The sequence below is a fragment of the Triticum urartu genome, chromosome 3A (genome assembly GCF_056163025.1).
Source record: "Triticum urartu cultivar PI428250 chromosome 3A, HENAU_Tu73, whole genome shotgun sequence".
NCBI classification, from domain to species: Eukaryota; Viridiplantae; Streptophyta; class Magnoliopsida; order Poales; family Poaceae; genus Triticum; species Triticum urartu.
The window spans coordinates 176,816,821-176,833,673 of record NC_141875.1 but is presented as its reverse complement, the minus strand read 5'-3'; the positions used below and the strand labels follow the sequence as shown (position 1 = coordinate 176,833,673).

Sequence of the window (16,853 nt, the reverse complement as noted above, 5' to 3'; positions counted from 1 at the left end):
ACATAACCATCTTTGATTAATGAGCTAGTCAAGTAGAGGCATACTAGTGACACTCTGTTTGTCTATGTATTCACACATGTATTATGTTTCGGTTAATACAATTCTAGCATGAATAATAAACATTTATCATGATATAAGGAAATAAATAATAACTTTATTATTGCCTCTAGGGCATATTTCCTTCAGTGAAGACACTGATCTCCTCCTCCATCACGCTGCCCCTCTTCCTCTTCCTATCGACCACAGGGACATGCTCAAATGGCTTGTCAAGGCCATCAAGGACTGCCTCTACGTTCGGGGTTCCTGGGATGGTTGGCGGTTTCTAGGCCGAAGGAGAACCGAGAGCCTCACCGGAGCCCATGGCATGCGTGCCAGTTGCCAGGGCGAAGGAGAAGATGTGTTGCATCTAGTTATAGTTCTGGATGGGTGTGTTGAGGAACTCAATGTCCTTGGGGTGGTCCTATGATAGAAGCACAAGTGTTGTTAGTTGCAAGAAGGAAATGGTTGACAGTGTGCAAAACAAGGGGACAATGAGCTAACCGCGACATTGTCGGTGTAGTGCTCTACCTCCAAAACGATAGAGCAAGTGCTCCGATCCCAGGAGGCGCCGCTAAGGTCTCTGAGCTTGGACACCTGGGTGGCGGTCACCTCCTGGCCACAGAACTCGAACACCTGCTTCGCAACGGTGTTCAAGTGCACCTCCTTGAAGCCCTTGTTAGTCCTAACCCCACTAGAGATGAGCTCGCACATCTTATTCAGGACGATTGTGGACATGAACGGCTGACAGTTCTTGTTGTTCCCCTACCATCGTTCTTGGCCTTCAGTGCAGCGGCAGCGGAAGTGGCAGTTGGCTCAACAAGCACAACTGGCACAAAGATAGAAGCATCAGGTGATACCTCGAACACCTCTGAATCAACAAGCATGTTCTGATCGAGGAGGGGCTACGAGTCCTCGACATAGGAGGCCGCAAACTGCCTGTCCGATAGGACAAGGGTATGACTAAGATCTTGTTTCTACGTGGTCATGTTCTAAAATAATATCATGCATACACAATAAGCATACCACACACAGTACCACAACATAAACAACTGGACGATTTATGAAAGTAGGAGCATACATGCCAACTAGATATGAATCCATCACCAATAGCTACCACAACATCAGAACTAGCTATGAATCCATCACAAATAGCTACTCTAGCATGCTACAAATCCTACACAACTAGCTATGAATCTGTAGTGTCCATCCATAGTGTTCATCTCTATCACACTACTCAATCTACACAGATCCAGCACAGATAGCTACCACTACATCAAAATCTAGCATCTGCTCACATATCAATGCACGAATCAACCCTACCACATGCTAGAACGAACACATAGAAAGAGGTCATTAAACTCTCAGAGGCCATGGCTGCAACCGGAGTCGCTGCCACCGTGGACCGCCGACCGGTGAAGGAGCTCTGCTTACCTGGTCGTTGGTGCCGATGCACATCAGCGGGAAAGATTGAAAGGGGGGAAAAGGTGGTAGGGCTTTGGGCGGTGAGACGATGGGGGCTAAATAGGGCAACCGAATCAGCGGGACGTGAGCCAAAATCCTTCTGCCAATTTTTTGGAGACGCACGCGACCTCGTTCCATCTCCCTGGTCGCAGGAGCTCAGCGCTGCGTTCCCCTCCACTGCCTCGCACAAGCCTGGCTCTAGAGAAACTGTCGATTCAGGCGTAGGTCACAGGCCTGGCTCGGAGTGCTATAAAGTTCATGTCGTGCAAGCCATACAGTGTATACAAGCCAACCAAACAGCCCGATTCCTTCCCGCGCGGGCCTGGTTTTGGGCCTTATACGGGCAACCAAACACACTCTAAGTGACTACGGATCTGCGATCATGCTCCGGACCGAAGCGGCAACAAAGCCTGAAAACCTTGCATTGCTAGGAACCAACGGCACTGGCAACATTAAAAAGAAGAATGAAATTTCCCTCAAAAGAAAAAAGAAGAGTCAAATCGCAGCACTTATTTATGGCATGCCAACGGACACCAAAAGATCACAAAGGAGGTGTTTGTTTCAGAGATTTTTGCCCCGCACCTGTTTACACCATAATGAAAAAATGCTACTTGAATTTGGAAACTCAACTCCCCGCCATAAACGAGTCCAACCCAGTTATTGATCGATACTGCCCACAACCCACCGGTAACAGTTACGATACCGAGCCCATGACCCCCTCCTCCCCGCACGAACCCTTCCTGCTTCTCCGCCGCCGCCTCCATGATCCTCTTAAGTCCGGCGCCGGTGCCTCCCCTATCCCCTTCGAATCCCTACAGCGACGGTGATCAATTCCTTTACCAAACATTTTTCGAAAATGGACGCTTTATTACTTAAAAGATTTAAGCATTACACCCGGTCTCTGCATAGCTAAAATGCACATAGCCAAACAATATCCTCTCATTCAAATGAAAAATAATAAAAAGGCAAAATACAAGGAAAACATGCAGCATCCTTATAATGCCTAAAGCGGAGGGGGCAATCCTAAGATCATGCTGCCACCCATGTTGGGTAAAAGTATCTCTTGCCGTAGCCTTCAATCGTGTACACACCTCCATAAACAGGTCTCGATTCTCCACACGTTGTAGATAGGACCATAAACGAAGAGTCCTGGTACTCCTCTACCAGACATGAACCAAACAAACTCAAAAAAACTCACTACACCTTAAACATTGTGATCTGATTACGTTCACAATACCGTTACCATTTCTGTAGCCAAACACCTCCAAAGAAACATCTGTGACCCAAGCGGCGCCATTTCTGGACAAAGGCCTGACTAATCGTCAACCGAGTGGAGCCTGGATTTTCAGGTTTCTGCGACTGAACAAGCAAGTATACAACTTTGAATTGAACAAGTATCTATCCACAAGTAAATGGAAGCCATCCGTGCAAAATTACTGCAGCTCTGCGGAGCAGCCTCGAGGAAACAATGTGTAGCCCGGACAGTAAGCGTACAATCATGTATGGTTTCCACAAAACAATGGAATTACACGCAAGATATCCCAAGTATATGTAACCACCGCAAGGGTGCAATAGCTTAATCAAGCACCCCAGAAATTTAGTCCATCGGTAAAAAGGTATACATTGGATGCGCCAACGGATGGTATGGTATCTTGCACTACTGATGTCCACATTAGGTAAATCAAGTTCCACAGTTCCTGTTCTGTTCTCTGGTGATGACCTATGCATCAGACATAAGCAAACTATTTGTGTAACCCAAGTTTCCCCTCACTCCCTTTGTTCTTCAAAACCAAGGTATTGTATACACATATGACCTGGGCCCAGTTATGCATGCCAAACTACAGATAGTACTCACCCAAGGTCCGCAGGTACTGATTTTCAAATAACAGCAGCAACAACTTGTGCGTCTGAGGTAAGATACAAGACGGTAGGATATTCAGATTATCTGCGTACAACAGCGATAAACTAAGACAGAGGTGGTTTGAACATAGTCGGACCAGAGATAAAATCAGATGTGAATGCTAGAACTAGGAGGAAAAATACAAGTTGTAACCTAGAGCTATACACCAACCAGAAGATAAACTGCGACCCAAAAGAACGAACACTTCAGTTGGTATTAAAATGTTACTGCTCGCTTAAGAACTATTCCTAGCAGTGAACAACTACCTTGACATTGTTGCATTAGCAAAAAAGATACTCTGGTAATGCAGCTTCAGGAAGCAACAGTTTTGGCAAAGGTGAGACGACAGGTAAGAATTTGATTATAGATATAGCAAGACTACACACCTTCAAGAGTTGAACAGATTTCCAACTAACGCAGATTTGTCGTTTCTTCTATGAGTAGCTCGTCTACGCATTGGAGGTGCATAAACTGTTATTGGGAGGACCCAGTCCCCTTTCTCTCTTTTCTCAACAAGAAGTGGGTGCTCATACCTGCCAAAGAGAGACCAGAATTGACCACTCAAAGCTAGCATCAACAAACTAGAAATAGTAACACTTCACCAATATGAGTCAATACTTTTGCCAAAATTGCTAAACTTAAGCAAAGCAATGTTTACTCAAGAAACTGGTTACCATAGTGATCGGATTGAAATGTTCAGAGGTACTCCCTCTTGTCCAGAAATACTAGGTGCATTATTTGCGTGCAATCTGTTTTAAAATTTTGGCCCCTAATACGTGTAAAAGTACATGGACTGATCATACGTGAATCCTATTATTGTATTTTTCTAGCAAAAATCTTTATGCTATATATCTCTTTACTATTTTGGCATTATTATAAGTAAAAAAATTACAGTCAAAATCGCTCGTTGAAGACTGAATAGCCAAATGCAGCTTATATAATTCCATATAGGGGGGGTATATCATTTTGAGTTTTTGACTAACTTGCGATAAACACATGCACATGGAAAGAGTAATAGTAAACAAAAATCGACTCCATAAGATCATCACGTCCCATACCTCGATGAGTCCATTCCTTCCGGAGTTGTGAAGAACTCAAATCTAAGGGACCACTGTATAGAAACCTTGGAGGTAGAAAATGACATTGGTCCATCAATAGGAATTGAAAAGAGAAAACTTGTCTGGTGAAGATCTGCAACAACTTCATGATATTCGATGTGTACCTGATCAGAGAGTCAACGTTGGATCACAAAATAACACATGCCTTAGTGTTTTACAGAATAGAAGTCGATATACAAATAGGCGAGGGAGTAGAAGGCGAGGACATTTGCATTCAATACATGTGAAAACAAAGTCTACTGGCAGGTTTGTGAATACGGTGATTTTGCAGTGGCATTTATTGAAGGTGGAACTTCATTGTACCATTTATCAAGATTGGGTACTTTGGAATGGCATGCATCTAAAGTAATCCCAACAAACAAAATCAAGTTTACGTCCTAATCAAACTACATGCACAAATAGCATCTAATCATGGAGATACCCCTGTAGCTAAACCATCAAAGATAACCTTGTACTAGTTTCATGAACTAGTCAAGACTTGAGACCAAAGCATAGGCGATGTGGCATTAACACTTGATATATATATATATATATATATATATATATATATATATATATATATATATATATATATATCTTAACTTACTCATCATTTGAACTAGAGGCAAAATTCAGTCTGTAAATCATAGAATGGAACATGTACAACAAGGATTACTTTTAAAATGTTCTGTCGAATTAGACTTTAATGCTAAACAAGTAAACATTAACTCCACATAGTACAATTTTTCACAACACAAGCTGCAAAAATGATACTCCCTCCTTCCATCTATATAGGGCCTAATATGTTTTTCAAGGCTAACTTTGACCAAATGTTAGAGCAATAATATATGACATGCAACTTACACAAAGCACATTGTCAAATTCGTATGTGAAAGGAGTTTTCAATGATATAATTTTCACATTATGCATGTCATGTATTATTAATCTTGTCAATAGTCAAAGGATGTCTTGAAAAACGCATTAGGCCCTATATAGATGGAAGGAGGGAGTACCTTGGTTATTGTCGGTGAGACCCTTCGTGAAGGGTGTATTACACGAGGATTAATTGTTTCTGATGTTTCCAAGGTTATAGATATATGTGAAGCACATTAACTAGTTATATGTTTAAATCACAATTCAATACATAATAATTTATTAAACTCGGTCTTTTACTTCTAGACATCTCCACGTTCCAGTTCCATGAAAAAAAGTGAGTACTCCACCAATCTGCAATCGGCAAACTAAGATAATCAATCTACCAACAACAAAGCAGTAAGCCAGTAAACAAGCGCAATAAGGGTAATTAGAATACCATATCACCAAAGTAATAAGTTGAGTCAGAGTTCTTTGGTGAGAAACGAAGCAAGACTTGATCATCTATTTGTATATTGTATGCTCTTCCTCTCATAAAGCCTTCTGCTGCAAAACATTGAATGTTCAACTAAGAATTGGAAATCAATGTTGGTCCCATGGCATGTAAATTTACAACTAAAGGAGCAATGATGGATTAATATAACTCCATAACTGATACATGGTGGCTTATGATAACCCACAATTATAGGGGATCGCAACAATTTTCGAGGGTAGAGTATTCAACCCAAATCTATTGATTTGACACAAGGGGACCCAAAGAATATTCTCAAGTATTAGCAGCTGAGTTTTCAATTCAACCACACCTGGAAACTTAATATCTGCGCAAGGTATTTAGTAGCAAAGTAATATTATAGTAGTGGTAATGGTGGCAAAAGGTAACGGTAGAAAAAGTAATATTTTTGGGTTTTGTAGTGATTGTAATAGTAGCAACGGAAAAGTAAATAAGCGAAGAACAATATATGAAAAGCTCGTAGGCATTGGATCGGTGATGGAGAATTATGCTGGATGCAATCGATCATGTAACAGTCATAACCTAGGGTGACACAGAACTAGCTCCAGTTTATCAATGTAATGTAGGCATGTATTCTGAATATAGTCATACGTGCTTATGAAAAAGAACTTGCATGACATCTTTTGTCCTACCCTCCCATGGCAGCGGGGTCCTATTGGAAACTAAGGGATATTAAGGCCTCCTTTTAATAGAGTACCGGACCAAAGCATTAACACATAGTGAATACATGAACTCCTCAAACTACGGTCATCACCGGTAAGTATCCCGATTATTGTCATTCGGGGTTAACGGATCATAACACATAATATGTGACTATAGACTTGCAAGACAGGATCAAGAACTCTCATATATTGATGAAAACATAATAGGTTCAGATCTGAAATCATGGCACTCGGGCCCTAGTGACAAGCATTAAGCATAGCAAAGTCATAGCAACATCAATCTCAGAACATAGTGGATACTAGGGATCAAACCCTAACAAAACTAACTCAATTACATGATAAATCTCATCCAACCCATCACCGTCCAGCAAGCCTACGATGGAATTACTCACGCACGGCGGTGAGCATCATGAAATTGGTGATGGAGGAAGGTTGATGATGACGATGGCGACGGATTCCCCTCTCCGGAGCCCCAAACGGACTTCGGATCAGCCCTCCCAAGAGAGTTTAGGGCTTGGCGGTGGCTCTGTATCGTAAAACGCGATGAATCCTTCTCTCTGATTTTTTTCTCCCCAAAAGTGAATATGTGGAGTGAAGGTTGAGGTCGATGGAGCATCAAGGGGCCCACGAGGCAGGGGGCGCGCCCAGGGGGTAGGGCGCGCCCCCACCCTCGTGGACAGGGTGCGGGCACCCTGACGTGGATCTTTCTTCCAGTATTTTTTATATATTCCAAAATAATTCTCCGTTGATTCTCAGGTCATTCTGAGAACTTTTATTTCTGCACAAAAATAACACCATGGCAATTCTGCTGAAAACAACGTCAGTCCAAGTTAGTCCCATTCAAATCATGCAAGTTAGAGTCCAAAACAAGGGCAAAAGTGTTTGGAAAAGTAGATACGGCGGAGATGTATCAACTCCCCCAAGCTTAAACCTTTGCTTGTCCTCAAGCAATTCAGTTGATAAACTGAAAGTGATAAAGAAAAACTTTTACAAACTCTGTTTGCTTGTTGTTGTAAATATGTAAAGCCAACATTCAAGTTTTCAGCAAAGATTATGAACTAACCATATTCACAATAACATTTAGGTCTCATGTTTACTCATATCAATAGCATAAACAGCAAGCGAGCAATAATGACAAATCTCGGATGACAACACTTTCTCAAAATAATCATGATATGATATGACAAGATGGTATCTCGCTAGCCCTTTCTGAGACTGCAAAACATAAATGTAGAGCACCTTTAAAGATCAAGGACTGACTAGACATTGTAATTCATGGTAGAAGAGATCCAGTCAAGTCATACTCAATGTAAACTCACAATAATGGATGCAAATGACAGCGGTGCTCTCCAACTGGTGCTTTTTAATAAGAGGATGACGACTCAACATAAAAGTAAATAGATAGGCCCTTCGCAGAGGGAAGCAGGGATTTGTAGAGGTGCTAGAGCTCGGTTTTGAAATAGATATGAATAATATTTTGAGAAGAATACTTTCATTGTCAACATAACAACCGAGAGATCTCGATATCTTCCATGCTACACACATTATAGGCGGTTCCCAAACAGTTTGGTAAAGTTTATACTCCCTCTCCACCAACAAGCACCAATCCATGGCTTGCTCGAAACAACGAGTGCCTCCAACTAGCAAGAGTCCCGGAGGATTTTTGTTTGCAGTTATTTTGATTTGATTTGCATAAAGCATGGGACTAGGCATCCCGGTGACCAGCCATTTTCTCATGAGTGAGGAGCAGAGTCCACTCCTCTTCAGAATAACCCGCCTAGCATGGAAGATACAGACAGACCTAGTTGATACATGAGCTGTTCGAGCATACAAAACAGAATGTTTATTTGAAGGTTTAGAGTTTGGCACATACAAATTTACTTGGAATGGCAGGTGGATACCGTATATAGGTAGGTATGGTGGACTCATATGGAACAACTTTGGGGTTTATGGAATTGGATGCACAAGCAATATTCCCGCTTAGTACAAGTGAAGGCTAGAAAAAGACTGGGAAGCGACTGGCTAGAGAGCAACAACAGTCATGAACATGCATTAAAATTAATCAACATCAAATGCAAGCATGAGTAGGATATAATGCACCATGAGCATAAATATCGTAGAGGCTATGTTGATTTTGTTTCAACTACACGCGTGAACATGTGCCAAGTCAAGCCACTCGAATCGTTCAAAAGAGGATACCACCCTATCATACCACATCACAACCATTTTAATAACATGTTGGCACGCAAGGTAAACCATTATAAGCTCCTAGCTAATTAAGCATGGCATAAGCAACTACAATCTCTAATTTTCATTGCAAACATGTTTATTCATAATAGCCTGAATCAGGAACGATGAACTAATCATATTTACAAAAACAAGAGAGGTCGAGTTCATACCAGCTTTTGTCATCTCAATAAGTTCATCATATAATCATCATTATTGCCTTTCACTTGCACGACCTAATAGTGTGGATAATAATGATAGTGCACGTACGTTGGACTAAGTTGGAATCTGCAAGCATTCAATTCAAGAGAGAAGACGAGGTAATATGGGCTCTTTGTTAGATCAACAATAATGCATATAAGAGCCACTCAACATTTTCATTATGGTCTTCTCCTCTCGACCCCCAAAGAACAAGAAAAGAAATAAAATTATTTACACGGGAAAGCTCCCAACAAGCAAAAGAAGAACGAGAAATATTTTGGGTTTTCTTTTTAATTACTACTACTGCAGGCATGGAAAGTAAACTAACTAAAAGCTACAACTAATTTTTTTTGTTTTTCTTAAGGTTTATCAAACACACAAGAAGAAAGCATAAAAAAGGAAATAAACTAGCATGGATGATACAATGAAAAAGTATGAGCACCGACAACTAGCATGAGTGTGTGAACATAAATGTAATGTCGGTGAGAAATACGTACTCCCTCAAGCTTAGGCTTTTGGCCTAAGTTGGTCTATGGCCACGGTTGGCCAGGCGGCTATCCAAAGTAATAGTTGGGGTCGTACTGAGAAGGACCCCCTGGTGCCACTGGTTGGCAATATCCTCCGGATTCCACTGATAAACAGACTGCCGGTGAGGATCAAATTATGGTTCCGGCTCTGGCTCTATAGCTGGTGTGGGGTTTTGGTAGGCATGAATGGCCTCCGGCGGAACAAGATACTTGCCTGTAGATAAGTCAAACAAGGAAGGAGCAGGCAAAGTAATAGTCTCAGGGTGATTTTTATCAAATATCAACTTGTACTTAAGCATCTTTTCCTTATTCTTAACGATAAAATCACGTGCTACCATACTCTTATAGTCTAGAAAAACAGGAGGCAACAACTTTTCTGCCTTCTCATAATGTCTAATAGGTATGTTAAAATGTGCAGCGAGGCGCGAGGCGAAGATACCTCCCAAGATAGGGCCCTTAGTACGGTTAAGATTTAACCGCTTTGCAACAATAGCGCCCATACTAAATGTGTCATCACGGAATAAGGCATGGTACAAAATAACAATATCAGGGGCACTAAGGTTGCCACAGTTTCCGCGACCAATTAAGCATCTACTAGCAAATATTGCAAAGTAATGTAAAACAGGAAAAATTTATGCTAGTAATTCTTGTATCAGAAACCTTCCTCGTTTCTTGTTGGGGATATTACTATTGGACATAAACCAACCAGGAGAGGCTGGGTTATCCTCATGATGATTACCTTACTTGAAGCCCGTGAAGATATGAAGGATGGCGCTTCATGGAGGCCCAAGGCCCAAAGGCGGGTTAAAGCCTATAGATGTAAACCGACATTGATGTATGCTTGTATGATAAGATAGGAGTAGAGACCGAGCCGGACACGTTTATGATCCGGCCTCGGGCTCTGTAAACCGGCGGGCGTCGACCTATGTATATAAAGGGGCGACCCGGCGGCGGTTTAGGGACAACACACAACAACTCGAGAACCAGGCAAAGCGGATTCGCTCCCTGGTCATCGAAACCCTAGCAATTCCATCACAACTGGAGTAGGCTTTTACCTTCATCGTAATGGGCCGAACTAGTATAAAACTCTCGCGTCCTTTGTCCGCTTTAACCCCTTTAAGCTAACCCGTAGAGATGGCTCCACGACTAAGTCCTTTCACAAGGACATCTGCCGTGACAAAACCACGACAGTTGGCGCCCACCATGGGGCTATCGCACGATGGTTTCGAGTTCTTGAAGGGCAGCTTCGAAGGACTCAAGGGATACGATGTGGGCCGGATGACTAAAAGTCGTCGCGGCAAGCTCTACATCGATGATGCAGGATGGAGTCCCGAGGCCGGTTCAATTGAGTACGGGTACCGGGTCCCCTTTGGTGGAATTCATGTCTTCATCGGCAAGATCGGCGAACCGGGCCCTGAGCCGGACATCTGCACCGACATCATCGAGACGGCTTAGCGTACAAGCTCCGCCCAAGTTCATCCCCCGTAAATCATGTCTTCGTAGGTGTCATCCATGGAGCGGAATATGAGGATAGATCGACATCTGGTGGCGAAACCGTTGTCTGCTCTGATGACGAGTCTTCAACCGGAGAGACCGAGTCGCTGTACCAGCTGCAGGATGGCCGGATTAGTGGAGGTTCTGATGGAAACAGTATTCCGGACCCCCTTGATCTTCCAAGCCAGGTCGCGGTATTCATGGCCGGTACACAACCAGCGCAGCACTCTTCTACCGCCGCGGCAATGATCTCCGGTTCAGCAACAGGAACACCAGCGGGAGCAGTGGGCTCTGCGCCGCCTCCGGCTCAGGTTTTGTCTGATCTGTTTGACGCTTTAGCAACATTGCTGGCAGTAGAGGTGGATGCGGCAAATCGGGATCAGCACAACGCAGAGATTGCAAAGGTGAAGGATCAGATAACTCAAGCTAAAGCGGACCTGCCAGCAGAAAACACTAGGATGGCTACAGAGCGGGCCAGATTGGAGGCTCAGGCGTACCGGCTTATGCTGGATCAGAGTGCGTCAGATGATGTCATGAGGAGAAGATACCGGTCGCGCCTTCCGTCGGTCTTGGAGGTAAGGAATCTCTTTAACACGCCAGGAGCAGGCACCAGCAACCAACGTGTGGTAAACCGGGCAGAGGCACCTGGGACCGGGGCACCGGTTCAGCCTCGTGCGACGGATCCGCCGCCTCCGCCTCGTCAGAACGACATTCCATCATGACACGTCTCAACACCTCCGGGTCATTACTCTAACCCATTGGATAACATCGTTGCTGCCGCTTCACAATTAGCAGCTCTCCCGATTGATGGCGAGTCCCCAGTAGCAGTTGAGACACGACGGGCTAGGGAGCTCCTTCAGACGGCTTTGACTCAGCAGCAGGTGTTGGGGATATTACTACTGGAGGTAAACCGGCCTTATGTAGCCGGGTTGACTCTTTGAAGATTAGAAGCCTATGAAGATGTAAAGATGATGGCGCTTTACGGAGGGCCCAAAGGCGGGTTACAGTCTGTAAATGTAAACCGGCCTAGTCATGTAACTTGTATAGTAAGATAGAAAGAGAGAGGCCGAACCGGATACGTTTATAAACCGGCTTCGGGACTCTGTAGCCCGGCGGGCGTCAACCTATGTATATAAAGGGACGACCCGGCCGCGGTTTAGGGAGAGACAACAACAACTCGAGAGCCAGACAAAGCGGATTCGCTCCCTGGCCTTCGAAACCCTAGCAATACCAATCACAACTAGACGTAGGCTTTTACCTTGATCGAAGGGGCCGAACTAGTATAAACTCCCGTGTCCCCTTGTCCGGTTTAACCTCTTTAAGCTAGCCCGTTGCGATGGCTCCACGACTAAGTCCTTTCACAAGGACATCTGCCGTGACAAACCCACGACAGTTGGCGCCCACCGTGGGGCTATCGCACGATGGTTTTGAGTTCTTGAAGGGCAGCTTCGATGGACTCAAGGGATACGCTGTGGGCCGGATGATGAAGAGTCGCCGCAGAAAGCTCTACATCGACAACGCAGGATGGGGTCCCGAGGCCGGTTCAATCGAATACGGGTACCAGGTGCCCTTTGGTGGGATTCACGTCTTCATCGGCAAGATCGGCGAGCCGGCCCCCGAGCCGGACATCTGCACCGACATCATCGAAACGGATCGGCGTGCAAGTTCTTCGCCGGTTCAGCCCGAGGCAAGGCATGTTTTCGTAGGTGTCATCCATGGATCGGGGTACGAGGACGGACCGGTGTCCGATGGAGAAACCGTAGTCTGCTCTGATGACGAGTCTTCGGGAGAAACTGAATCGCTTTACCAGTTGCAGGACGACCGAATTGAGGGAGGATCCGAGGGCAACAGTATTCTGGATTTCCCTGGTCTGCCAAACCGGGCCGCCATCTTCATGGCCGGCACACAATCGGCGCCTTATTCATCTACCACCGCAGCAATGCTCTCCGGTTCAACAACGGCCACACCAGCAGGGGCAGGAAGCTCGGTGCCACCTCCAGCCCAAGTCTTGTCTGATTTGTTCGACGCTCTGGCAACAGTGATGTCCGCGGAGGTAGACGCAGCAGCCAGGGATCAGCATGATGCGGAGATTGTAAAAGTGAAAGATCAGATAGCCCAGGTGTAACGCCCTCGATGCGGCTATATCTCCCACGTGTCGAAGCATGACTTAGAGGCATAACCGCATTGAAAGCAATGTCGCAAGTGAGGTAATCTTCGCAAACAACCCATGTAATACATAAGGGAAAGAGATACATAGTTGGCTTACAATCGCCACTTCACACAATTACATGAATAAAGCATTACAACATCCAAATACAATCAAGGTCCGACTATGGAACCAAAATAAAAGAAGAACCCCAAATGCGACAAGGTCCCCGATCGACCCCAACTGGGCTCCACTACTGATCAACTAGAACGAAACAACGCAAAGGACAAGATCTTCATCGAGCTCCTCCTTGAGCTTGGTCGCGTCATCTGCACGGATTCATCGGCACCTGCAAGCTGGTTTTGGAAGTATCTGTGAGTCACGGGGACTCAGCAATCTCGCACCCTCGCGATCAAGACTATTTAAGCTTATGGGTAAGGTAAAGGTATGAGGTGGAGCTGCAGCAAGCGACTAGCATATATGGTGGCTAACATATGCAAAAGAGAGAGCGAGAAGAGGAGGCAAAAGCACGGTCGATAAAAGTATGATCAAGAAGTGATCCTAGAACAACCTACGTCAAGCATAACTCCAACACCGTGTTCACTTCCCGGACTCCGCCGGAAAGAGACCATCACGGTTACACACGCGGTTGATGTATTTTAATTAAGGTCAACTTCAGGTTTTCTACAACCGGACATTAACAAATTCCCATCTGCCCATAACTGCGGGCACGGCTTTCAAAAGTTCAAATCCCTGCAGGGGTGTCCCAACTTAGCCCATCAGAAGCTCTCACGGTAAACGAAGGATATTCCTTCTAGCGGGAAGACCCGATCAGGCTCGGAATCCCGGTTACAAGACATTTCGACAGGTAAAACAAGACCAGCAAAGCCGCCCGATGCGCCGACAAATCCCGATAGGAGCTGCACATATCTCGTTCTCAGGGCACACCGGATAGGTCAAGCTACGAGTAAAACCAACCCTCGAGTTGCCCCAAGGTGGCCCCGCAGGCTGCCCGTTTCGGACCAACACTCAGAGGAGCACTGGCCCGGGGGGGTTTAAAAATAAAGATGACCCTTGAGTCCGCGAAACCCAAGGAAAAAGAGGCTAGGTGGCGAATGGTAAAACCAATGTTGGGCATTGCTGAAGGAGTTTTATTCAAGGCGAACTGTCAAGGGGTTCCCATTATTACCCAACCGCGTAAGGAACGCAAAATCCGGGAACATAACACCGATATGACGGAAACTAGGGCGGCAAGAGTGGAACAAAACACCAGGCATAAGGCCGAGCGTTCCACCCTTTACCAAGTATATAGATGCATTAATTAAATAAGAGGTATTGTGATATCCCAACAAGTAAACATGTTCCAACAAGGAACGATCTCCATGTTCCAACAAGGAACAAACTTCAATCTTCACCTGCAACTAACAACGCTATAAGAAGGGCTGAGCAAAGCGGTAACATAGCCAAACAACGGTTTGCTAGGACAAGGTGGGTTAGAGGCTTGGTTCAACAATATGGGAGGCATGATAAGCGAGTGGTAGGCATCGTAGCATAGGCATAGCAAAAGAGCGAGCAACTAGCAAGCAAAGATAGAAGTGATTTCGAGGGTATGGTCATCTTGCCTGAGATCCCGCAAGGGAGAAGAACGAGTCCATGAAGAAGACAAACAGACGTAGTCGAACGGGTCCTCACAAACGCGACGTTATCGGAACCAACCCGAAGAAGCAACACCGAAAAAAGCACACAACATAGTAAACAACCGCCACATAGACATGGCATGATGCACAACCAAGTATGATGCATGTCCGGTTTAATGAAGCATGGCATGGCCAAGTGCACAAACAACCCTACAAATTAAGTGGAGCACAATATGCAACAAGTTGAATATTGACGAAACACCACGACAAGTTATTTAGTTTGATCTCGTTTATGTACCCAACAATATTAAATGTTGTTAAACATGGCAAGAGGGGAAGCATGATGAAACTATCTAATCTAGGCAAGTTTAAATGAGGCCGGAACAACAAAACAACAAGTCCGGAAACTCCTCATGTCCTTATTTTAGATTTGGTACTGTTCTGTCCTAAAGCATATTTTATTGTTGTTAAACATGCAAGACAGGTGCACCATGTTAAACTAGGCATTTTTCTACCCCATTTACATATAAAGTTTATTAAATTTGGAGCTACGGTTATTTAGTTATGAATTAAATCATTTTACATGGAAATATGGGAAAATATATGCAAACATCATTTAAACATTTCAAACATGGATGAAAGTTGCACAGTATGAATCTACACAAAATTCTAAGCATGTTTCATATATAGAGTTTTTACATATGATGCATTATTTATAAGTTTTATATGCATGAAGACTAGGGGTTTTTCTGTAAAATTGTAAACTCTGGATAATTACTACAATCACTGGACAGGAAAAAAACATAGCGGGCTGGATCTGGCTGGCCCAACCGAAACAGGCGTTGGGGAAGGCTGCTCACCCATGGGCCTCGGCCCGTTCGGAGAAGAGGAGGTAGGCCTGCTTAGGCGCACTGGCCCTGTGCATGGCCCACCTAGTGCACGACAGGGATCCATCGCTGCCCATCTCGTTCTCAGAGATAGAGAGCGTCAGTTTCAGGCAGGGGCGAAGCAGGCGACACAGGTGGTCTCCGGCGAGGGACTTGGGTGGCGGGCAGGACCGAGAACGGCGAAGAGGGCCTGGACTCGACCGATCTGGCGGCGACGCTTGGCAACAGGGCGACACGAGTTCTCGGATCAGAGGCGAGGCAAGGGCGGTTGAAGCAGGGCATCTCCTTGAGGCCGCCGGCTGGATGCAGAGCAGGCAGGGTCCGGCGGTTGCGCGGGCGATGAGGAGGTCCAGCGGGAGCCACGCCGAGGCAGCAGCATCGGTTATGGACGGGGAGGTCGCGGCTCGCGGCGTGCAGAGCTCTGGTGCTTGCGCCATGGCGGACTCCATGGGCTTGGCGGGGCGGCGCAGGTGGCTGAAGAAGGCGTGGTTGAGGTCGTCAGATCCGGGGGCGCCGGCATGGATCCGGGAGCGGGGGTTCCATTTTTGGCGCCGGAATGGAGGCGGGATGCACCGGCAGGGGAGCTTCGAGTGGTTCGGGCGTCCATGAGTCTCCTGTTGACGAACAGAGGCAAAGGGAGCGATCTAAGAGAGAGAGAGGAAAGCACGGGGAAGGAGGAAGGGGCGCAGGTGAGGGTGACGGCCTGATCGTGGTCGTCGACGGGGATGAGGCCTCAGGCGCGAGGAGATTGGGAGCTCCCCTCCTGATCGAGCTCGTGGATGAGGGGGGGTCGAGCACTCGGGCTCTGGATCGAGAGGAGGAGCTCGGGGCCTTGGGAGCAGAAGAGGTGGCGGCTGAGGATTGGGCATCGACGGAAAACAAGGAATGAGGTCGGGGAGATTGGATCGGGAGGAGATCCCGAGGAGAAGCGAGAGAGTGGCGGCGGCTGCGGGAATGGATGGGACATGGGCCTAAAAACCAGGGTTAGACCGAATATATAGCCAGTGGATTAAAGGAGAGGGATTTGGCTCATCGGATCGAAATCCGACGGATGAGAATAAAATAGGTAGGGAGTCCAAAAAGAAAAACGAAGATAAATAGGGGATGTTTGGGGATGATCCGGATCCATCGGTCACAACTGCTCGGGTCGGGTCCGGGACAGATTTCGGACGTGCGCGCGAGGGGTCGGTGC

The 16,853-nt window shown here is 45.7% G+C and overlaps 1 pseudogene; it reads right to left on the bottom strand.

Moving 5' to 3' along the window:
* Positions 1–3,788: 3,788 nt before the first annotated feature.
* The window catches only part of LOC147979098 (uncharacterized), a 199,934-nt pseudogene continuing 186,869 nt past the window's right edge, over positions 3,789–16,853 (bottom strand).